The sequence below is a fragment of the Pongo abelii genome, chromosome 13, assembly GCF_028885655.2.
Source record: "Pongo abelii isolate AG06213 chromosome 13, NHGRI_mPonAbe1-v2.0_pri, whole genome shotgun sequence".
Taxonomy (NCBI): Eukaryota; Metazoa; Chordata; class Mammalia; order Primates; family Hominidae; genus Pongo; species Pongo abelii.
In genome coordinates, this window is record NC_071998.2 from 102,887,310 (window position 1) to 102,893,309 (window position 6,000).

General features: G+C 41.8%; 1 protein-coding gene across 1 annotated transcript in view; it reads right to left on the reverse strand.

Moving 5' to 3' along the window:
* Window positions 1–2,753, reverse strand: part of SHOC1 (shortage in chiasmata 1) — a 113,168-nt gene extending 110,415 nt beyond the window's left edge. The window contains exon 1 of the mRNA XM_054520443.2: window positions 2,602–2,753. The gene's annotated coding sequence lies outside the window, so the exon portion shown is untranslated. The remainder of the gene's footprint in view (window positions 1–2,601) is intronic.
* Window positions 2,754–6,000: the final 3,247 nt, after the last annotated feature.

Here is a 6,000-nt window from a genome sequence, read left to right on the forward strand (position 1 = left end):
CCCAGGTACCCGAGAGGCTGAGGCACGAGAATTGCTTGAGCCTGGGAGGTGGAGGTTGCAGTGACCCAAGATCACACCACTGCACTCCAGCCTGGGCAACACAGCCAGACTCTATCTCAAAACAAAAACAAAAACAATCCAGAGCACAATTATTTTATTTGTTTAATGACTCAGAAGGATTTTTGGATATTACAATATGTTTTCCAATTAAAATGAGACAAATATGTTATCTGAATTGTCTTTAATATTGTTAGATTCTGTGGTGTGGAGAATATATAGTGTGGCCACCCTCTTTCACTCTTAAACAAGACCAACGTGGCATTATTTTACTGGTGGTTACTTCTCTGAGAATATTTCCAATCATTGCACCTCTATGTCTTTTCCACCCAGTGTATCACTGATTTTTTTTTTTTTTTTTTTTTTTTTTTTTTTGAGACGGAGTCTCGCTCTGTCCCCCAGGCTGGAGTGCAGTGGGCAGATCTCAGCTCACTGCAAGTTCCGCCTCGCGGGTTCACGCCATTCTCCTGCCTCAGCCTCCCGAGTAGTTGGGACTACAGGTGCCCGCCAAGAAGCCCGGCTAATTTTTTGTATATTTAGTAGAGACAGGATTTCACCGTGTTAGACTGGATGGTCTCGATCTCCTGACCTTGTGATCTGCCCGTGGAGACGTCGAGACGGCCTCCCAAAGTGCTGGGATTACAGGCGTGAGCCACCGTGCCTGGCCTATCACTGATCTTTCAAGCAAATATTGATTCTAGAATTTCCATTTCTTGGTGTTGCACTTTCAGAAAAAACTGATCGTCTCATTCTAAAAGCCATTGCAAAAAGTTAACAACAAACTCAACTTTACTGACTTTACCCATTCAGCTTATTGTCAGCATTTATATTAACTTTTCTTTTCTTGTGAAGCCTAGTATTTCTATCAGTTTCATATTTATCACTCTCACCAATTACCTTAAGAAATAATTACTTTTGTATTGAAGTCAACCACTGAAATTCATGCTAAATATGTACTACTTAATAAGATGCCATATGTTATATACATGCTTAGAATCCCGTTTATCAAGTTTATTTCATTGTAATACAGATATCGAATCCATCTAATAGTGGTGGGTGGAAGCAAAAACGATAGATTGCTCTTATTTCTAAAACCAAAGATATGGGGGAAATGAACAAAATCATTGTTAGAGAGAGGGTAATTTAAAATTATCAAGTTTTGAATTGCAGCAATTCTCGAATTTTTTTTTTTTTTTACCTTTTTCTAAAGATTTTATTTCTCTTGTGCTACTTCCTAACTAACATCTACTGGACTACTGGACCAAAATGGAAATGCACACGATAATGAGGTCAGGCACAAGGCCAGGAAGTAAGCTTTCCCAAGATGATGATGATGATGATGATGATTTAATTACTTAATCAAATAATTTTTGGGGACAGAGTCTCCCTCTGCTGTCCCCCAGGCTGGAGTGCAATGGTGCGATCTTGGCTCACTGCAACCTCCAGCTCCCGGGTTCGAGCGATTCTCCTGCCTCAGCCTCCCGAGTAGCTGGGATTACAGGCGGGTGCCACCATGCCTGGCTAAGTTTTGTATTTTTAATAGAGATGGGGTTTCGCCATGTTGGCCAGGCTGATTTCGAACTCCTGAGCTCAGGCAATCCTCTCGCCTCAGCCTCCTGAAGCGCTGGGATTACAGGCCTGAGCCACCATATGCCAGGCCCCAAGATTATTTAAAAGTACTCACAGGTGAGTGTGAATCTTCGGGCTGGCTTCCCACCTCTCCCCACCAGCCTAAGGCATCAGGAGCTTTCTGCCTTCTTCACTCCCTCGCATAAAAACCACACTTAAAAAAAAAACACATAAGATCCGCCGGAAGCGGTGGCTCAGGTCTGTAATCCTAGCACTTTGGGAGGCAAGGCGGGCGGATCACTTGAGGCCAGGAATTCAAGACCATACTGGGCAACATAGCAAAACCCCGTCTCCACAAAGAATACAAAAATTATCCTGGGCCAGGTGCGGTGGCTCACACCTGTAATCCCAGCACTTTGGGAGGCTGAGGCGGGTGGATCACTTGAGGTCAGGAGTTGGAGACTAGGCGGGCCAACATGGTGAAACCCCGTCTCTATTAAAAATATAAAAATTAGCCGGACGTGGTGGAGGAGGCCTGTAGTCCCAACTACTCAGGAGGCTGAGGCAGGAGAATCTCTTCAACCCGGGAGGCAGAGGTTGCAGTGAACCGAGATCACGCCACTGCACGCCAGCCTGGGCCACAGAGCAAGACCCTGTCTTAAAACAGACAAAAAATGTAACACGGCAGAGAAGGCGAGATGCACCTACTTCCCCTTATTGTTTAGCCCATACAACTTCTAGTTAATGGGCTGAAATCCCACCAGCATCTCTGAGCCCTTCACACCTTCTATTCTCAGGTTAAGTGGACGGTGGGTCTGGGGTTTTGTCTCTACAGAGCCACATCGGCCGGGCCTCACAGATGTGTTTCCCAGAGATTCCTGAGCTGCCATACTTCTTTGGTCCCATACGACCTTTTCCTCCCCTCAGCCCTCAAAATCACCCTCTCTCCTGCCTCCAGCCTCTCAGGGCTCTTACCTGAGGTAAAAATCGCCTCCTGCATCTCTTCCTGGGGTAAAATTCCCGCCCGCTGGACACGTGACCGCTGAGCCTGGACTCTGTGCTTCCATTGGCCAGACCAGGCCCCGCCCCCTGGGCTCCGGGCACTTCCGTCCGCGAGTGGGCACAGCCTAGAGAGGTAAGGCTTGTGGGGATCCGAGGCTGCAGCCTGGGCAGCGCCGAGGTCCTCGGGAGTGAGCAGAACCCTCGTAGCACTGGGCGGAGTGTGACGGTGGAGAAGTCGGCGTGAGGCTAGAAAGAGCTGGTTGTGAAGGGTTGGGACGACCCGGCAAAGCAGTACGGACTTCTTTGGGAGTGGCGGCTCCCATGTTGTTAGCGAGGCCGGGCAAAACGCGGCAGAGTTAGCAGGAGGGCGAGGGCAGAAGCCTTCCAGAGGTAAGGGCGGGAGGATTTAGCAATCAGACAGATTCAGGGAAAGAGGAAGGCAAGAGAGAGGAGGCAAACGTGCCTCAGGGGTCTGGCTAGGTGTGGGTCATGGCTTGGTAGCAGAAGAACTTTTGAGGAGGGCCAGGAAGATACTGCTTTTCAATTGGCACATATGGATTTTATACCTTAATTAAAGCCACCCCCTTACATACACACATTTAAGTATCGCCAGACTTGCCTGATGAGGAATAATTATTCTTTCCTCCATATTTCTTAACTCCTGTCTTTTCCATGAAACGGCTTGGCATTAAACTCCTTCCCAGAAGATTGCAAGAAGTAACATGCATTTATTTATTTTACTAACACATGGGTGTCTTTTGAGTTGATTGTTCAAATACTAATTGTGAAATGTCGGTGGATAAGTCACTTTATTTTCTTAAGTTACTTCCTTTATTTTGTACAGGTGTGTGCAGTTTGCTTCGGTTATATGGTTTTAATGTTTGACAATAATCAGTTTTAAAGATATTCACCTAACATTGAAGTGCATTAATCATCCTGTGTTCTTGGATGTCTACCTTTTATTAAAATCAATTTTAAATTAAATATCTTTGTAAAAGTTACAAAAATTGGCCGGGTGCGGTGGCTCACGCCTGTAATCCCAGCACTTTGCGAGCCTGAGGCGGGTGGATCACCTGAGGTCAGGAGTTCGAGACCAGCCTGGTCAACATGGTGAAACCCCATCTCTACTAAAAATACAAAAAAAAAAAAAAAAAAAAATCAGCCGGGTGTGGTGGCACGCCCCTGTAATCCCAGCTACTTGGGAGGCTGAGGCTGGAGAATCACTTGAACCTGGGAAGCGGAGGTTGTAGTGAGCTGAGATCATGCCACTGCATTCCAGCCTGGGGGACAGAGCAAGATTCCGTATCAGAAACAAACAAACAGAAAAACCAACAACAACAAAAAAACAAAAAACAAAAATAACACATGCTTATCCTCACTATAAACAGGAAAACCATCCAAAGATGTGTACAGAGAAAGTAATCGCCATTCCCACCCCAACTCCCAGATAAGCAATATTAACAATCTGGGTTGATTCTTTTCACATTTTGTTGTATGTTCATACAAATTTATTCAGATATGCATGTACAATGTTGATTGGCTAATTATATATAAAAATTATTACTTTTAAAAATAGCTGCATAATATTTTATAGTAACTACATGCCATGATTTATCTAAACATTCCACTACTGATGGATTAACAGATTGTTTCCAATTTTTTGGAAACTGACAAATAATGCTGCAGTAAGAATTCTTGGACATATGCTCTTGAATACTTTCTATGGCATAGATTTGTTTTGGCTTGCTGGCTCAAATTCTAAGAGCATTTCAAATTTAATAGATATTGCCAATTTTCCTTCCAAAAATGTATAGCAGTTTACATTAACAGTACCAGAAAGGGATCATCATTTTCCTGAATACCCAACAGTACTGAATATATTGCTCTTTAGAAATTTTTGCCAGGCTGATGCATGAAAAATTCTATCTCGTTTTAATTTGCGTTTCTCTGACTACTGCTGAGATTAAACATGTTTTAGATGTTTATGAACCCTTTGGATTTCTTCTTCCGTGAATTGTCTAATTATGCATGTGGCTGTGTATGTGTGTATGTGTGTATATGTGTATGCATCTGTATGTTTGTGTGTGTGTATTTGTGTGTGTATGAGATCAAGTGATTTTCCTATTGGGTAGGTTGTCTTTTTGAAAATCTAGTGTAAAGGTGCATTAGTTAAAATCAGGCCTAGCTGTATAAATAACAGAAAATTCCAAAATAATATTAAATATATTTCTCTTTCATGTAAATGAAGTCCAGAGGTACAAAGGTTAAGGACTGATATGGCAGCTCTGCCCCACTAAGTCCTCTGGGTTTTAACTTCCTACCAGCTCATTTTTATGCTATTTCTGTGTAGTGGTCCTTGTTTTCACGGTCTCAGGTGACAGTTTCTGTTTCAGGAAGCAGGATGGAGGAAGGACTGAAAAGGAACAAAGGCCAAAGGCACAATGTCTCTTTATATATATGTAACTTAAATTGTAAAATATAATGTTCACAAAGAAATATGTTTACATAGAAACTGTACCACAATGTATAGTTATAAAAATTATTTTAAGGAAATGTCCATGGAGCCTCCCCTCAAGTGAAGAAACAGAGCATTGGAATTTCAGAAGCCCGCTTTTCCTTTCTAATCACAACTCTCCCTAGAGGAAGTCTCCCTCTAGACCCAGAGATTACTATAATTCTGACTTTATGGTAATCATTGCCTTGCTTTTCTTTAAAGTGTTTCACCCAAGTATGCATTTCTAAATGACATAGTTTGCCTATTTTTGAATCTTGGTGTTTGTGTTACTTTGGTTCTTGCTTCTTCTATTCAGTGGATGTTTATTGTATATGATGATTCAATTTCATCAATTTCATTCGATGTATTATATATGATGATTTCAATTATATATCATGATTAAACAGGATACAATAGTATCCTATTGTATAAACATACTTCAATTTATCCATTCAACTGTTGATGGACCTTTGGATTATTCTAATTCTTGTATATTACAAAGAATGCTGCTACAATATCCTTGTACGTGTATCCTAGTACACATATATGTTTCTCTGGAATATAGATTTAGGAAAATGTTTTGGATTATTGAGTATACATATCTTCACATTTATTGACTAACACCAAACTGTTTTCCAAAGTGATTATACCGATTCACCCATCAGTAATGTTTAACAGTCTGTACTGCTCTATATCCTTACCAACCCTTAGCAATTTCATACTTGAAAATTTTGAGATCTAGTAGATGTCTAGTTGCAGCAAAGGCTGGAAGATGCAGTGTTCATTCTGAACAGTTATGTGCATAGTTACGATTTGGAGATTCTATTATTAATATAAGAAAAAACATATATTGAGAAATACACAGCAATCTCTGCCAC